Genomic DNA, 18,755 nt, shown 5'->3' with positions numbered 1-18,755 from the left:
TCTGTAGGCTTCTTGTATGTTCATGGGCATCTCTTTCTTTAGGTTAGGGAAGTTTTCATCTATAATTTGGTTGAAGATATTTACTGGCCCATTACCTTGGGAGTCTTCACTCTCTTTTATACCTATTATCCTTAGGCTTGGTCTTCTCATTGTATCCTGGATTTCCTGGATATTCTGGGATAGGAGCTTTTTGCTTTTTGCATTCTCTTTGACTGTTGTGTCAATGTTTTCTATGGTGTCTTCTACCCCTAAGATTCTCTCTTCTATCTCTTGTATTCTGTTGGTGATGCTTGCATCTACGACTCCTGATTTCTTTCCTAGGTTTTCTATCTCCAGAACTGTCTCTCTTTCTGATTTCTTTGTTTCTATTTCCATTTTTAGCTTCTGGATAGTTTTGTTCATTTCCTTTACCTATTTGATTGTGTTTTCCTATAGTTCTTTAAGGGATTTTTGTGTTTCCTCTTGAAGGGCTTCTAGCTGTTTACCAGTGTTCTCCTGTATTTTTTTGAGGGTGCTATTTATGTCTTTCTTAAAGTCCTGTATCATCACCATGAGAAATGATTTTATATCTGAATCTTGATTTTCGGGTGTGATGTTGTGTCCAGGACTTGCTATGGTGGAAGTATTGGGTTCTGATGATGCCAAATAACCTTGGTTTGTGTTGCTTATATTCTTTATGCTTGCCCCGCATTATCTGGTTATCTCTAGTGCTACCTGCCCTTGCTAAATCTGACTGATGCCTGTCCTTCCTGTGATCCTGGTTGTGTCAGAACTCCTCAGAGTCAAGCTGTCTCTATGATCCTGTGATTCTGGGATCCTGTGACCTTGTGCTTGTTAGAGCACCTGGGTTGGAACTTCCTCTGGGTGTTTTGGGACTGGCTGCCAAGTTTGCGCCCAAGGTCTGCTCAGGGCACCGGCCTGCCCAGACAGACCGGAAACAACCCGAGCCACTAGCCTGGCAAAGTTTCCGTGTGCCTGGATCCTGCTGGTCCCAGTTACTCCCAGTGTTGGGACAGATGTTGTGTCCTCCTCACCTCTGATCCTTGGTGTGTTAGAGCGCCTGGGAGTGGAGCTTCCTCTAGGTGTTGTGAGGCTGGCTGCGGAGCTTGCACCCAAGGTGTGTTCAGGGCACTGGCCGGCCCAGACAGACCAAAAAGAACCTGAGCCACTGGGCTAGCAGAGTTCCTGTGTGCCTGGTCCAGCTGGTCCCAGTTACTCCTGGTGTTGGGACAGATGTTGTGTCCTCCTCACCTGTGATCCCGGGTGTGTTAGAGCGCCTGGGAGTGGAGCTTCCTCTGGGTGTTGTCCTCTTTTTTTTTTTTTAAGATTTATTTATTATTATAGATAAGTACACTGTTGCTGTCTTTCAGACACACCAGAGAGGGTCATATTTTATTATGAGTGGTTGTGAGCCACCATGTGGTTGCTGGGATTTGAACTCAGGGCCTTTGGAACAGCAGTCAGTGCTCTTAAAGACTGAGCCATCTCGCCAGCCCCCCTCCCCTTTGTTGCTTTCTTAAGCCCCAGAGCTGTCACAGACTCGAGAAGAAGCAGAGGTGAGTTGCGGTGAGCCTAAAGGTTTCAGACCTGATAGGTAAAGGTTATAGAGAGCTGGGAGCAGAAGGTGCTCTCAGATACTCACAATGGACAGAAGGAAGGCGCCAGGCCTGCCATGGTGCCAGTCAGCATTGTAGCTTGAACAGAAGCTGGATGGAAGAGGCTTTTCACCATCCTCATGTCCTAACACTAGCACTTCATGATGAGACTAGGCAGTGTATTCCAAATCACATTGTGCAACAGGTCTCATGTGGTAGGCTTATTAAATATTAAAGTGAGGGGACACAGAGGTGGCCTCTGGGAGACAGAGGGAAGAAGAGAGTGGGGAAAAGACTTTTATTGGGGTTGTGGCATATGTTCATGGGGACATTCGACAGGGTTGACAGTGTGCCACCTCTGGGCAGCTAATGATGACATGTCTTGTTGTAGGGCGGGTCCCTTAAAAGCTGGCTGTAAAAATGCATGATTGTCGCAGAGTAACTTTCAGCTGTCCCTGCATGTGCCTGATTGCCACCATAAAGAGGGGAATTAAAAGGAGGGTGATGGTTAGGTGGGAATAGGGGTGCCAGATTTGTTAAAGTACTTCCCGCTTGTGGAATGTAGACTGTGCCACAAGACAGAAATACTGGTAAGGGTGACCAGGTTCAGGAACCCCAGGCAATTCTCATAATTGAGAATCGTGGGCATTAATATTTACTCCCGACCAGGTTCCTATCCTAGAACGTGTGACCATGATACCCCACAGAGAGGACTGTGACAATCAGCCACTTGTAGGGAAAACATCTAAAGTCCTTCCACATGCGGATGAGGCAACCATAACATCTCAGACTGAGCCAACAGAAAGCATCTGCCTCTAGATCCTACCACAGCCTTGCATGTTTATAAGGTCCTATCCACAAGGAATCAAGTGCACGAGTTATTTCACCAAAGATCATCTGAGAGTGCCTGTCTTACTGAGCTGTAACACTTCAGGGAAGAGTTTTCTCTCCTGAAGCTTTTGTCACTAGACCTTGACCCAGCTCAACCAGCCAGGTGCACACACTTGACCGCAGCCACTTCCTGCTCAATGTCCCCAACTTTGGATCCTAGCTGCCTGCTGCATGGCAAGGCAACCTGTCTTGCTCTGGCTTCTCCTTGGAGAGCTGTAACACTTTGGTTATTCTAGCCATGACCAAGTCCTGCGAGACCTTTTGCTTCTTTTGGCCAGGCAAATGATTCCCCACTGGCAGCACCCCAGTGCACAGATGTATGCAGAGAGGCACCTGCTGTCCAGGAACACTGTCAATTTGGGGATGTAGTTGATCCTTACCATCAGGACTTACTTGATAGTTTTTGACATCCGGCTCCTCTGTGGGCAGCAGCTGGTAATCCTGTAAGAGGAACTGCTTAATCATTTGATTGGAAATTTTTTGGGTTTGTCATGGGAGGAATGTGGAAAAGAGGTTGATGAAGCAGGGTGCAAATACTAGCAGAAAAATGAGAAGAAGATGTGTTAGGAGGGCAGTCTCCACTTCTTTAGAAGGTGAGAATAGCCTTGGCTGAACAGGAAATTTAGAAAAGCAGAGGTGTTCATTTGGCTAATCTCTAGAGAGGGACTGCAGAGGAGAATGTTATCAACGTAATGAATAATAATCTTAGATTTAGGGAAAGACAGAGAGTTGGTCAGAAGCCAATGTCTGACTATCCCAGAAGTCTGAGGTAGAACAGTCCAGGTGAGGTGGGTGTCAGGGTCAGATAAAAGCAAGATGTTTGTGACTGAGCATCTAGAGGGATAGAAAAAAAAATGTATCTTTGAGATCTAGGACCAAGAAATGAGAAGTCTCTGAGGGGATAATGGAAAGAAGCATGTAATTAGCCACAACAGGATGGAGAGGAACCACTGCAGAATTAAGGAGCCAGAGATATTTAACCAGGTGATAGGCCCCATTAGGTTTTTTAACTGCTAGCATTAGGTGTTAGAAGGGGAAAGAAGTAGGAAGGAGAAGGTTTTTTTTTTTCCTTAGGAGGTCAGAAATGATAGGTTTAAGTCCTGCAAGGCTCTGGAGGAGGAGGGGTACTGAGCTTGGATGATCTACTGGGTATGGTCCTATAACTGGATAACAACAAGGGGATGGTATTTAGCAACAGAGGGATTCTGGATGTCTCAAACTCTGGGCAATATCTAAGAGACTGGCAAAGGAAATGACATGTTAGAGCCTGTAGGTTGGGTGGCTAGAAGAAGGAAGAGAGGGGCTGCTGATGAGTTTAAGTTGAGGCAAATGGGGGAGCAGAAAAAAAAATAGAGACTCCCACTTTAGCTGGAAGATCCTTTCCCAATAAGGGAAGGGGACACATTGGCAGTGTCAGAAAAGAATGAGTGAGAGGAATACCCCTAAGAATGCAACTGTGTGGTGGGGTCTCATGAAATTGGTAAAGCTGTCCCCCTATCATGATAATAGGAAAATGAGGAGAGGTAGGTCCCCAAAATTCTATCAGGACTGAGTAAGTGGTCCTGTTGTCCAAAAGGAAGGAGATGGGCTGCCCTGACACTGTAATGACTACTTGGGGCTCCCTATTGGTGATGGAAATGGTTGAGTCAGGGGAGCTCGGGCCCTTCAGTTGTCCATGGCCAGGCCTAGAAGATCAGCTGGAGGGTGATCTGGGAGTGATATTCCTGTGCCATGAGCAACATGAGGACAATCAGCAGCCCAGTGTTCCTCTTGGTGGCACTTTGGACATGGCCCTGGTGACTTAGAGCAGGTCTGTGCCCAGTGATCCTGTTGACTACATTTGAGACAGTGACCTAGTGGGTTTTATTTTTTTTTAAGATTTATTTATTTATTTTATGTGTATGAGTACACTGTAGCTGTACAGATGGCCGTGAGCCATCATGTGGCTTCTGGGAATTGAACTTAGGACCTCTGCTTGCTCCAGTCCCACTCGCTCTTACCCACTTGCTCCTGTGTAATATACTGTAGCTGTCTTCAGACACACCAGAAGAGGGCGTCAGATTTCATTACGGATGGTTGTGAGCCACCATGTGGTTGCTGGGATTTGAACTCAGGACCTTTGGAAGAGCAGTCAGTGCTCTTACCCGCTGAGCCATCTCTCCAGCCACCCAGTGGTTGTTTTTTTTTTTTTTTTTTTTTTTTTTTTAGATTTATTTATTTATTTTATGTGTATGAGTATACACTGTAGCTGTACAAATTAGTTGTAAGCCTTCATCTGGTTGTTGGGAATTGACTTTTAGGACCTCTGCTAGCTCCAGTCAACCCCATTCGCTCCAGCCCTGTAGCTGTCTTCAGACACACCAGAAGAGGGCGTCCGATCTCATTATGGATGGTTGTGAGCCACCATGTGGTTGCTGGGATTTGAACTCAGGACCTTCGGCAGAACAGTGCATGCTCTTACCTGCTGAGCCATCTCACCAGCCCTCCCATGGTATTCTTTAAAGGCCAACACCAAGACTTCTGCCTGTGGAATTAGGGATCCTCTGTCCAAGCATTTAAGCTTGGCCTTAATATCAGGGTACCTTGGGGGAAAAACCCAGGTCATTTAGGAGCTGTTTAGTACATTGTAAGAGCACCTTTCCAAGGCACTCTGTAAGTGACGTGGGTTTTCTTGTTTATCCTGGGTGACTTATTGGAATTTCTCCAAATTTATTGGTTTAATGGCAGCCTTATGGAGACCAGCCAAGGAGGCAAGTTATAAATTGTTCTCTGGCCAAAATGCCACCTGAGGTATTATAATTACATTGGGGATCCTGGTTGGGTACTGCCTCTGACCCAATCGGGTGTGCTGTGTTAGTTTGGTGTATCTCATCTGCATGTATTCTAGCCTGCTCCCAAAGTCACCTGCACTCCTTGGTGAGTAAATTGTTACTGAGGATTATGTATGTATTATGGAAAGTTAGACTATAAGATTTAGTGATATATTGGAATCTTTGATAAAGGTAGAGGAGTTAGACATATAGGATCCCAGTCTTTTTTTCTATTTGAGAAAGTTCACTTAGCCAAAATGGATCATGTACCCTAATTAGACCATCCACCCCAGCAACTTCTCACAGAGGAAGAACTGAACTGGGTTAGGCTGGGTGGTGGAAGAAGTGTGGGGGCTATATAGAGAGAGAGAACAAGTAGTTGGGAGTTCTGAAAGAAGGTGCTAGCATAGGACAGCTAGGGTGGCCTGTAGCTGGCATGGAAAGGGAGGAGTCTGGAGAAGCCAGGCAAGGAGAGGAAGTGAAGGAGGCTGGGGGAGTAAGGGAAACTGGAAGCTGGGGCAGCAGAAGAGATCGCAGAGGCTGGTCAGGAAGGTGAAGAGGTTCGTTAGCTGGATCAAAGATAATGGAAGTTTGTTCTGGTTGAGATTTCATAGCGAGGAGGAGCTGAGTTGGGGAATAAGAGGAACAAAAAGAAAGTTTGGAGTGAAGGTAGGAGAAAGCCTGCATGTAGGAAACCTTCCATTTTCTGGATCAATAACAATAGTTGTAAAGGTCCCTTATAATAATTAGGATTAAAAGTGCTGCTAAGTGGGCATTTAGAGTTGTTTTGTAGTGGGTATTGGGGCCAAATTTTATTGAAATCGTGTATGAATTTGGAAGTTTTAGAAGTTTGAGGTTTTCCAGGAGGCATCCCAATGGGTAGCCTAGAGGTATGAACAAAGGCTTGATACCCACATGTGAGGGGAAAGGTTACCACTTTCTCTTGCTTGCAGCTTCCTAAAGATAGAAACAATAATAAAGAACATGTATGCTACAAGCTGGCTTACCAACTTGTCTTGTGGTAACCAGGGACCAATTGGGGCAGATGACTGATAAATATGGAACACCCAGTACTGGGATTTTTGAGAGAAAAGAGAGAAGCCATGTCTTGAGAAGAGAGAAATCTCACCCAAGGGAAGAGGTCCTAAGGTGAGTGGATCACCGAGAAGGGCCAGCCTTGGCTGGGGGTTCCTCTGTTCCCAAGGACACAGAGGGATGCTAGGAGTTCAGGAGTCATTCCTTTGGGACCAGGAGCTGTTTACACTGACCAGGGGATGGAGACCTCACCAATTTGCTGATGTTTGGATGGAGAGATCTAGCCATCCGATGGTGGGGAAAGTGACCCTGAGTAGCAGGTGGACTTGTTAGGATGGGATCCCAGCTTGTGGGCTTACCCCATGTGGTTGCAGGACCACAAACCTGCAAATTAGATGGTGGGTTCTGACAAAATCACACCATGCAATGGGTCTCACATGGGAGGTTGATTAAAGGGAGGGGCATTGAGGCAGCCTCTGGAAGAGGGAGGAAAGAAGAGAGTGGAGGAAGGACAAAAGGGGACACAGGACAGGACAACAATGTGCCACCTCTGGGCAGCTAATGATGACATGTCTAATGATGGTGGGTCCCCTGAAAGCTGGCTGTAAAGATGCCTGATTGTGGCAGAGTCTTTGACTTGTCCTGTTCGTGGATTTTTCTGATTGCCCTGTCCAACCCTACTTGTCCTTGGGGATTGGAGATGAGGTGGCACAGAGTCAATGACACAGACTCTGGGAGCAGGTAAGAAATGCCACAGCAAACTCTCTGAACACTGCTGCAAACTCCTTTAATACCACCCATTGGTCCTGAGAAAGCATCTCTTCTAAATAGCAGTTCCTAATTGGCTGGCATTGTCTGCACCAGTAATCCTTGGTCTCTCAGGCAGTCTTCAATTAGATCCTCCTGCAGGAAATGCTTTTGCAATTGAGCAGTCCCCAGTGTTTACATAGAGGTGCCCTCATCCTCATCTCTAAAATCAACCTGTTTGCCCAAAGCAAGTAGGATGGGGTTAGTAAGGCAAGGTGAATATTAGCCTGATCCTGGCAGTGTTTGTTATGGGCAGCCACCACTTCCTCTGGGGAAGAATTCTTAAGACTGGTGATGACTGCAAGGAGGATGGGGACAAAGAACAAGGGAGGGGTAATCCCAGGCTGTCCCTCGTACTTGCAGATAAGGAAGAGAACACGCACAGCGGTCAGAGTCCCACATGTTCTCCAGGGATATCCAGGGGGCCAATATAGCAGCCTTCTCCCCAAATTGGTCCAGGTCATGAGTCTTAATCTTGAGACCATGGGTAACCAGAAGGGTTTTCAGAGCCCTAATCTGGGGTTCCTTGATGGTGGAGGGGAGGAGACCCATGACAACCAGCACAAAGGAAACAATTGACAAACAGATATGACAAATATGACAGAAGAGGAGATGAAAGACATAGTGTACTAAGCAGGAGTCTCCCTCAGCTGTAACTCAGAGGCCTTATTCCTGGATGGTGTACCCAGGATGGGAAAAGCATTTGGGAGCTGATCCCTGGTACCACCACCGGGGAAACCAGTACCTATGTCAGGTTCCAGGATCTATCCAGACCAAAAGTGAAAATGAGCGGACAAAGAAGACAGGAAAGATGGCTGCCACACACTTACTGCAGCACTCTCACCCAAACACAACCAAGAACAAAAAAGCTGCCGCACACTCACTTCAAGCTTACCACAACTCACTCACAAGAACAATAAGATGGCGGTTGCATGTTAACCACAGCATGCTCACTCAGAGACAAAGAAAAGCGAAAAGATGGCTGCCACATGCTCACCCTCAAACCAAACTGAAAACAAAAGTGAGATTACCGAGATGGACAGACAGAAAAGACAAAGAAGACAGAAGTGAAGTCTTCGCGCTCATCTTCATGGGACCCACAACATAAAACAATAAGGGGTCTACTCACCAAAGCAGCAGCTGAAGGGGCACAGCAGCAGCATGGAGAAGAGCAGATCAGATCAAACCATGAGCACAGTCTTGCAGCAGCAGGCAAAAAATGAGCCCCCGGAAAAGGAGGTTGGCAAGCTGCCACAAACAAGGACAATGAAGTAGTCCATTGACCACACTGGGCACCAGATGTTGCCTGTGCCCTGGACTGTTTGCCACCCAACCCTACCTGTTCTTGGGGGTTGGAGGTGAGGTGGTGCAGAGTCAACAACACAGCCTCCAGGAACCTCCTTTAATACCCTCCACCTACACCCTCATTGGTCCCAAGAAAGCATCTCTCCTAAACAGCCAGCTGACTTGCCGGCGTTGTCTGCACTAGCAATTCTTGGTCTCTCAGGCAGTCCTCAATTAGGTCCTCCTTCAGGAGATGCTTTTGTGGCTGCATGGCTCCAGTGTTTACATAGAGGTGGCCCCACTGCTCCTGCTACATAGAGTGGAAATTTTGTTAGAAGCATCTGGTTCTCAGAGGGAGTCTGAGGAGACAGGAAACGATCACATTGGGTAGACTGGTTTGAGCTGCAGCAAGTGCAGGGCTGGTTTGGAGCTATCAAAGTGTAGGCTATTTTGGAGCAGTTTGCAAAGCCTGCAGTGTCTGTCCGCTGAGTAGATACCTGCTGGTACAGATACAGACAAGGGATACAAGATAAAGCTAAGGAGCTTAAGGGAAAAATCTTTATGTTGGGTGTACACTTAAAACTTCAGGCCTGTCTTGTGGTCCTGGTAGTCAGAGAATGAAAAGGAGTCAGTCCCAAGCCAAGAGAAGGAAGAATATCATGCCCTAAGCTGTTGACTGATAGGAGTACTTGTTTGATCTGTGACAGATGGATTCAAGTCTCAACTCACTGACATTTACATGAATTTTTAAAAATTTGCAAAAAGAGTTCAAAATTTTAGATATATTAGCATGACCACCATTGGTAATCTGTTCTGAAACCCTCGTTGTTAAAATAAACGACGGACTCCTGTACAAATCACTCCAAGCCGGCACAGGTCCAGAGGTGCCTCTGAGGTGGGGCAATGGGGAAGAAGCAAAGAAGAGAACTGTGGGTTAGGGATACATGCCTTTTATCAGGGCTGTGACACAGGTGACTCATCCACAGAACAGTGTGCAACAGGTGCTGTGGCAATGGATAAAGGAGCGGTGCTGTCACCTAGACGTGACATTGTCGTTGGGTCCAAGAGCTGGCTGTGAACAGCTTCTGGCTGTCCACAGATCCACCTGATGCTAACATTCATTGTAGAAAAAGTAGTTAACAAGTGTCTGTAGACAGCTGGAATAGATTTACACCTTTAACTCATAGCAAAAATAAAACAACAAAAATAAGCCTAAAAAGTTAGGAACACGGTACAAGCATGCACATTTATCTATAATGAAACAGAAATTTCATGGCAGGAAAGATAACCAAGGGGAAGAGCTTGGGGACACATGAATGCTCTTTCTTCTGTTCAGAGACCAAGATGTATATAGATTGGACGGAGATGTTTTCAAAGCAGTGAGAAGTACTTTTAAGTCTTTATTTAGAAAACAAGCAGAGGGGATTTTAAAATTTGAACCTGTGACTACAACAGAGTGGTAGCCAGTACTTTACCAAGATTAGATTAACAACTCACAAGGAGTCCACTGATTAAACTGTTAAACTTTGAACTCTTAATATTAATTGTTTATTTTTTAAAGTTTTTTTTATTATATCTAAGTACACTGTAGCTCTCTTCAGAAGCACCAGAAGAGGGCATCATATCTCATTACGCATGGTTGTGAGCCACCATGTGGTTGCTGGGATTTGAACTTAGGATCTTCAGAAGAGCAGTCAATGCTCTTAACTACTGAGCCATCTCACCAGCCCCAATATTATTTATTTTTTTAATCATGTATTAATAGGTTTTCTTGGTCAATGAAGTAAACCAATTCAAGCTGAATTAAAAGTTAAAAAAAAGAAAAGACAGGTTTATTTGTGAATGAGTTTACCAGCATCCATGGATGAGACTGGGAAAAGTCATGGGCAAGCTGTTGTGCTTTGTATAATGTGGTGTAATGTGGTGTAATGCAGGGACAACTTGGTGGACCTGGCCAAGATGTTCCCCTAAACAATCAAGCCATGGGACACACCTAATATAAAGAAAATTTATTAGCAGGAGAAGGGAAGGGGACCCTGAGCAAGGATAGAAGCAGAGAAAGTGGGGGCAGAGAAATATAAGAAGAGAGAGAGAGGAAGAGGCCAGCAGAAATGCTTAGGGGTTAGAGGGAAAATAGGAGATGGAGGGAGAGCTGGAGTAGCTGTGCAGTCTCTCTTATAAACTAGACTAGCTCACACCTGGCAGCATGGATTGATGTCAGCTGGTTATAGGTCACTGTGGCTAGCTTCCTGGGAGGACCCTAGAAGAACTGCCTATAAGCCAATGTTCCTCCATTTTTGTTTAATTAAAGATGAGGAACTAGAAAGTGATTATGGTGGGACAGGAGCTGAGGGTGTTGTGTTCTTTAAACTACCTCCTGCTGACTTTGGGGTGATGGTTCTATTGTGAGGAACCTAAGAAAACTGGGATGCCAGTCAAGTCCTGGATATTTCATTGCTGTGGGACCATCTGAGACTGGGAAAGGACAGGCTTGGTAGAAGCATCCGTGAGGGTAGACCAGCACCTGTGGGCTGCTTCCCTGGAGTTTTTGTGGATGTAGATCTTGAGTAAACACCTGGACTTGGTAGGATTCTGAAACACATATATATGTTAGAGGCAGAAGATAAAGTTAAGTAGGTTTGGGAGAAAAATTTTTTTCTTAGATATACATTTAAAACTGTTAGGCCCATGTAGTTGGGGAAGTGGAGTCCCCAAACAAGGGAACAATGGAGAAACCCCACCCTTAGAAATAGGCAACAGGTAGGGAACTTAGGCTATTGATTGGCAGGGGTACTTACCCAGATGGAGTTCACTTGACTCATGAGAGGGAGATCCCAGTGGGTTTCCTGGATCCCACAAAAATCTCTTCAGTCTTACAAAAGAAATAAATTTGTTAACAGCACGAACAGTTTCTAAGATGAGCTCAAGGAAGACAGAAACCTTTTTGGGGAGCAGAAGGGGAAGAGAGGGGCTTTTTCTTCTTTCCAGAAAACTAAATGTACAGAAATTTAGCATAAAGACAAACAAAGGAAACTTGAGCTTATAATAGTTGATCATATAAATTTAGTATAAGAAACACCTTTAAGTCTATAGTTACATGACAACCAAGGGAAAGCTGCATTTGTTACTATGATAGTTGATCATATAGTAGAATGTTTTATCGGAGTTAAGTGAAAAAGCTCTCAGGACTCCATTGATTAATGTTAGAACTCTGAACTTTTAAAATCCTAATAGCAAGGGGAAGAATTCTGAAATATTTTTGTTCCTTTTGTGTACCTTAAATTACTTTCCTATTACCATCTGAGTATTTCGTGTTCTCTAACCTTCATACCTTGCAATTACTAACCTCAAAATGCCTTCTAGACCCTCTAATAGTTTCTTTAGGTCCTCACAACTTACATATCTGAAAGCAGTGGATCTTTTATCATGAGCCCTGTAGGCAAAGCACACCTGTTTATATTTCAAATAAGAAATGTGGTAGTCTTAACTTGGTAATGAATCGACTAATGAGCTAATACAGCGGTGGATTACTTTAGGGTAAAAAGCTAGTTGCCTGTTTTCTAGTTGTCAAGCTACACTTAGCTTAGCTGTCAATGTAATCAGAGACCTAAAAGGGATAATTTATAATCTAGAATCATATATTAATATAAAATGACAGATTAGTCTGTAGTCCACTACCTAAACAGTTCTCCCAAGTCCCTGTGGTCTCCATCACAGCTTAGGCAGAGGCAGTTAGCCGTAAGGCCCAGAAGATGAGATGCTTTTTTTTCTGTGGAGGAGCATGGGAGAGATGACCTTACCTTATCTTAGGCAATATAAAGCACCCAACACTTTAGGTGTCCTCATGTTGTCCAAAGTTGAGGCTGAGCCTTGGCATTAGGCAAGGCACTGGGGTACTCTTGCCCAGTGGTTAGTGCACCACACTACACGTAGAGTCATTTGTTGCTGTGCCCATACCTTCTTGGAGACCTTGGAGGTTACTGTTAGAACTTGGGAGCCTTTGTCTGTAATCATAAGTTTAAACATTTAATGCCATAGTCAACTGGTTTCTGACAGGACTGAGAGCTAGTATCTATTAAAGCATGTCTGAGTTAGGCAATCTATGTCTGTTTCTGGTTACTAACTGTAACTAGTAATTATAAACTAAAGCTAAAGCTTAATGTTGTAGTTAACTGCATCATTTCTTAGCATGACTTAAAGTATATTTGTGGACACATTAAAGGATATGATTATAAGGTTCCTGACTGTCAGCTTATATTTTCATAGTAGCTTTTGAGGCTAGAACTGTTAGACCTGAGCCTTAAAAATTAGGATTTTGCTGGGTGTTGTGGCACACGCCTTTAATCCCAGCATTTGGGAAGCAGAGGCAGGTAGATTTCTGAGTTCTGGGCCAGCCTGGTCTACAGAGTGAGTTCCAGAATAGCCAGAGCTATACAGAGAAACCCTGTCTTGAAAAACAAACAAACAAACAAAAAACAAAGAAAAAGGAAAATTTTGGCCGGGTGGTGGTGGCACAGGCCTTTAATCCCAGCACTTGGAAGGCAGAGGCAGGCAGATTTCTGAGTTCTAGGACAGCCAGGGCTACACAGAGAAACCCTGTCTCAAAAAACAAAACAAAAAATTAGGATTTTGAGTTGAAGCTCTTCTAGTAGCAAATCAAAATTTTTAAATCTTTAAACACAGTTCATAAAGCGACTGGGAACCTTTGATCTTTTTATGGTATATCATTATAAAAACCTAAGGCTATATTATAGCTTAATAACATTAACAAAACAAGGTTAAACATATCTTTAAAGCAATGATCTTTAGGTTTTTTTGGTTTTTCGAGACAGGGTTTTTCTGTGTAGCCCCGGCTGTCTTGGAACTCACGCTGTAGAGCAGGCTGGCCTCGAACTCAGAAATCCGCCTGCCTCTGCCTCCCAAGTGCTGGGATCAAAGGCGTGCGCCACCACCGCCCGGCAATCTTTAGCCTTTTTAACTAATATTAAACTAATTTAACTAAACTAATATTAAAATAAACCACCTTTCAAAGAGTGAAAATGTAGAGCAATTGTAAACAACTGGTTAAGACAGTATGGAAATCAAAAATCTAATTTCAATTTAAAAGTATCTTTAGAGACTTGCTTTCCTGGTCTATTCAAGACATATATTGCAGCCCTTAAGCAAGATGGCAGTGAAGCCAGGACTTCCCACAACAGAGATGGCTGCCAGTCATGTGACTGCCCATAAGCAATATAGTGGTGAAGCTATGGCTCTACCTTTTTTAGTCCTTACCAAAGATGACAACTAGCCATGTGTTGGCAACATCTTAGAATGGAATGTCACATGATTTAAGATTAATAGACTATTTTGACCTTGGATTTTAAGAATGTACCTGAGTCTGAAAATGGTGAACAATAACCTAATTTCAGAGCTAGTACTAAGATAAAACAGCATAAAATCCCAGTAGAGAGGTGACCTGAGGGGTTTCTGTGTTTGAGTAGTTGACTTAGGCCACTCTCTCGGCCCAGAGTCCCCTCAGCAATGGCGAGTCAGTCGCAGGGCATCCAGGCGGCCGAGAAGGTGTCTGAGGCCTGAAAGGGAAAGAACAGGAGGCTGAAGCAGACCAAAGAAGCAGCCCAGGCTGAAATTGAACAGTACCACCTGCAGAGGGGAAAGGAGTTCAAGGCCAAGGAAGCTGCGCACTGGGGTCCCATGGCAGCTGTAGCAGTGAGGTGGAAAAAGAGTCCCAGGAGAAGATGACCGTCCTCCAGAACTACTTGGAGCAGAACAAAAATGAATATCTGGATAACCTATTGGCCTTTGTGTGTGACATCCAACTAGAAATCCATGAAAACTACTACATAAATGGATAGGAGGCAGAAGTGCCTGCTCTGTGGGTTGGCCTGAGATCTGCCCCCCATAGAACAGGGAACCTCCACAGAGCTCGAGTTCTGTTCTGGAAGGCATTAAATTATTTCTCTATGCTGTTGTAGGACCCTTCACTTTTTGAGAGTATCAAGTCTAGCTTTTTGTATAGACTTACTACCTACCTGAAGTTCCATCTTATCTTGTGTGTCTTTAAGGAGCGTATTTCACCTGTTTTCCTGTGTCTTCATGCAAGTAAAGGGTATCAATGTTGACTTTTTTTATTAGTCTAGTAGAAAAAAAGTATTTGAAGAAAGAAAGGGAGTAAATTGTTCCCTTCTACTTTCTTAAAGGTCAGGAGCATTATCTATGAAAAAGTAATAAAAGCTATGTGTAACTCCTATGAAGAAGCAGCCAGCCTTATAGTACTCTATCCTGGGTAATTTAGGACAGTGAGTATGATATGCTTGTTCCGGCTGCTGTTAGTGTATCCTAAGCCAAATCACTAAATGCTAGGACTCAGCTTGTTACATGTTATTTGGGTGCTTATAATCATTTAAAAGTAAAACTTTGTCTTGTCTTTCAAAAAAAAAAATACCAGTAGAACAGTATGAAATAACTTTAAGATTATACATACTTAAATAACATCTGAATCCCTATTGTAAGAAAACCAAGGAGTGAATTAAGCCTATGGCTTATGGCAGAGAAAAGAACAAAATTCATTTACACAGGCTTGCAATGGCCATGTATTAGCAAAGAGACAAATGGTAGTGTTCTGCTAGAATCTTGGACAGGCCACGCCAGTTCCACATGAGAGGTTTATTGTGGGGGATGGGGGTAAAAGGACGAAGGTGAAGTGGGAAAGAGAAGGTGAAGGTCAGGAGGGTCTATTTGGGTTGTGAAGTAACTGCTCAAAGGTAAAGGTGGGAGGTAAGCCACGTGGACTCTGGGAATATATGGCAATTGCCATGGCAACAGATGCACAGGTCCTTATTGCCTATGGGTGATGTCACCATCATTGCTGGATTCAGAGGTTATCTGCAACTGTAAAACCAGTTTCTGATATAATAAACCTCCCTTTTTCTTATCATAAAGAGAAGAAAATAAAGGGGGAGGGGGAAGCCAATGGTGAAAGGGGAATAGGGGTGTTGTGTCTCTGAAACTGCTTCCTGCTGTCAAGGGATGTTGTCAATCTTGGGCTGGAGCTGACTTTCACCATCGGGGTCCACTTGGTAAACGTTTGCATCAGGCTCCTCTGTGGACAGCAGCTGGTAATCCTGTAACAGAACTGATTAATAGTTTGGTTAGAATTTTTTTTGTATTTGTCGTTGTAGGAATGTAGAAAGAAGATTGAGGCAGGGAGTGGATAATAAATAATGCCAGGAAGATGACTAGGAAAGGCGTTACAAAAGGGAATATCCACTTCCATGTAGAGTTTTAGAAAATCCAGGAATTTGAGGCCTCACGTTTCTTGAAATTCTGAATGTCTGATTGTAGCTGCTAGGTTTTATTTCTTACTATCCTGGACTGGTTGATGTAGAAACAGCATTCTTTAGCCGTCAGGACGTCCAGTCCCTGTCTGTTTAAAAGCACCACAGCCGCCAAAGAATTAGTCTGTTTCTGGATTATAAGCATGGTTTCAGACATTTTTTGAAAACCGGTGTTAAGCTTGGAAGTGAATTTATCATATTGGGTCATGGAAGTCATTATCACTGCAATTCCAGTACCAGCACCTATGGCTTTACCCACAGAGACCAAGAGTGGCCCGACCTGAATTGCCTTCTTATGTTGGGCAGCTATCATATTTATAACTGGGATTGGCAGGGGCTTGTTTCCCTGGATTACTCCTAGCTCAGGGAAAAGGAGTATCAATGTGCAAATATGTGATGATGTATCTGAGTGCCACAAAGAATTGATGTGTTTTGGACTGCAGAGCATGTGACAGAGATGTGGTATCAAGGGTTATGGTTCTGTTGCAGTTTAAGGAGCTTAGCATTCCTACAAAACTTGTCCAGGATGTCTTTTGTTTGGTTGGTTTTGTTTTGTTTTTAAAGATTTATTTATTTACTATATGTAAGTACACTGTAGCTGTCTTCAGACACACCAGAAGAGGGCATCAGATCTCATTACAGATGGTTGTGAGCCACCATGTGGTTGCTCACATGGTTGCTGGGAATTGAACTCAGGACCTCTGGAAGAGCAGTCAGTGCTCTTAACTGCTGAGCCATCTCTCCAGCCCCATGAGCATATTTTGTAAAAAAAATTTTAAAGTCCTGTTAGATCTTAAGATATATCTGTAATATGTTCTATGTTATGATGTCTACAATATTGCTGCATTTTATTGGATATATATGCTGGAGAATTATCAGCTTTAATCTGCAAAGGCATCTTCAAGATAGCCACCATCTTTAATAAATGTACAATCTTAGAATCAGACATTTCAGAATTCAAGGTAAAAGCTCCTTGGAATTCTGAACATGTATCAGCTGTATAATATATTAACACATGTACATACTTTAAATTTTCAAACTGTACAAAATGCAATGTATAAGCTACTTATGGCATTGCTCTAAGATGGCTTCAAATGTAAAGTTCTCTTAACTCAGCAGAAGTCTCTATCTAGGAATTTAATAGGCTGCCATTCTGCAATCTTATCAAAAGGTGGCGGCTTAGGCTTTAGATTGCATTCCTCTGAGGATCCTTTATTCTTCAGAGGATTTTCCAATCCCATTTTTATTGCCTCCACTCTAGCATTTAATTTTTCCTTATGTAAGTCTCCTTCTGAACTCTCTTAAAAAGAGTATGTAAAATTGTAATTGTTACTGAAAAGAAAACAATTATTTGTATGTTGATAAGTGAAACAATCATATGGGATCTAGATGCATTGCATCATTGTATTTCCATCTCTAACACAGAAAATATTTTTCCTTTAAATCTCTCTCTCCTTAAGGACTTTTCAAGTATCTTGCCACATCTTTTGGCTTTTCAGCTTTTCCAGCTGTTTCCATGTGTGCATAGCTGGCGTCCACCAAGCCTCTCTGCCCCTGCTGCAGTTGTGTGGTTGCAGGCTCTGTCTGCTGCTCAGCTAGGCAGTTGAGCAGGCTGGCGGCTTTGGTTCTGCACTCCTGTCACAAGGAAGAGGTAGAAGGGGTTGGTGCTAGCTTCTCACAAGCTCTTCACAGCTGCTGACTTCCACCTTCACTCACCTGATGGCAGTTCGCGCCTACATACTAGATCCGCCTCTGACCTTTGCCCACTCTAGGAAGGTGGTCTGGGCTGCAGCTGGCTGCTGCCTGTTCTGCCTCCCAAAGAGTGTAGGATTTTCCCACAGGTACATACTGGTTTCCCATGGGCCCAGGATGCTCAGACCCTCTTCCTTGCCTGGGAAGTGCACTGAGGCTTCTGGTTCAGTTTCTCTTAAAAAGAACCACTTTCTGCCCAGCTTGAACATTTCTCTGGGAGATGTTTGTTCCCGCTTTTCCACCCAGGGCTTTTCTAATACCTGAACCTTTTTTCTAAGCTTGTGTTTTAGCTAAGTTTAAATTACATGCCTACCACAAGGGTGTCTTTGTAAGTGTTAAAGCTTTCTGCGTCTGCTCTGCCCCAGCTCTGGGATGACACGGAGATTTATTTATTTACAAGGCTTATGACCTTAGCTTAGGCTTGCTTCACAACCAGCTCTTAACTTGTATTAACCCGTTTATACTGTCCCAGTTCTGTCATATTCCTAGTTACCTTTCCTCAATTTCATATGTCTTTCTGACTTCCTCAAGCTTCTGGGTCCTGAAATCTCCTCACCTGACTATTTTCCAGAGTTCCTATCTCTTTATCAGAATTCCCACCTTCACTTCCTGCCTTTTGCTAATATACCATCAGCTTTTTATTGACAGGTGATACTTTTACACAGTCCACAAGAGATTATTCCTACATAGTGGGATCTGTTTGGACAAAAAAGCTAAGGCCGATTGGAAGACCCTACAAGTTGAGCTAAGACACCTGTGGCCACTCCCATCCCCTCATCCTACAGAGGTGGTAGGGGCAGGTGGAGTACAGGAGGGCCAGGGCAGGGCATCTTGACGTAAAGAGAAGTGATGGCAGATTGTGGCCACATGGGTAAGGGACCTGGGGGTCTCTCTGGCTGCATGGTACAGGGAGGGCCTTTGCTGTAAAGGTCCAGTGGCAGAGGAATCCCACTAGGTCCATAAATGAATGAAAGGATTTGGACCACCATGGCTAGGGGCTGCAAGTCCTACAAGACTTGGACTTGGGACTTGGTCAGAGTAGGGTCTTAGAGCCTGGGCTGAGCACAGCTGAGCTTTAGACTGAGAGACTTGGTAGCCCAGGGAACCAATATAGTTTAGAGTATTTCAGTGTTTCCTTGGGACAGGGACGGGGAAAGGCTGCTGAGTAAAATATCATCTACGTAATAAAAAGTGTGTAGGATTAACGAAAGTGTCCTTTACATCCAGGACAGTAAAGTGTAGGA

General features: G+C 43.9%; 1 protein-coding gene and 1 pseudogene across 4 annotated transcripts in view; both read left to right on the top strand.

The window, feature by feature from the left end:
- Fkbp6 (FKBP prolyl isomerase 6) overlaps nucleotides 1-18,755 on the top strand; it is a 93,157-nt gene that overhangs the window by 28,446 nt on the left and 45,956 nt on the right. The gene's annotated exons all lie outside the window — the stretch shown is intronic.
- LOC116068535 lies at nucleotides 13,946-14,625 on the top strand (annotated as a pseudogene).

Source organism: Mastomys coucha, unplaced genomic scaffold, assembly GCF_008632895.1.
Source record: "Mastomys coucha isolate ucsf_1 unplaced genomic scaffold, UCSF_Mcou_1 pScaffold22, whole genome shotgun sequence".
NCBI classification, from domain to species: Eukaryota; Metazoa; Chordata; class Mammalia; order Rodentia; family Muridae; genus Mastomys; species Mastomys coucha.
Note: the sequence above shows the minus strand (reverse complement) of the source record. Positions and strands in the feature narration are given on the sequence as shown.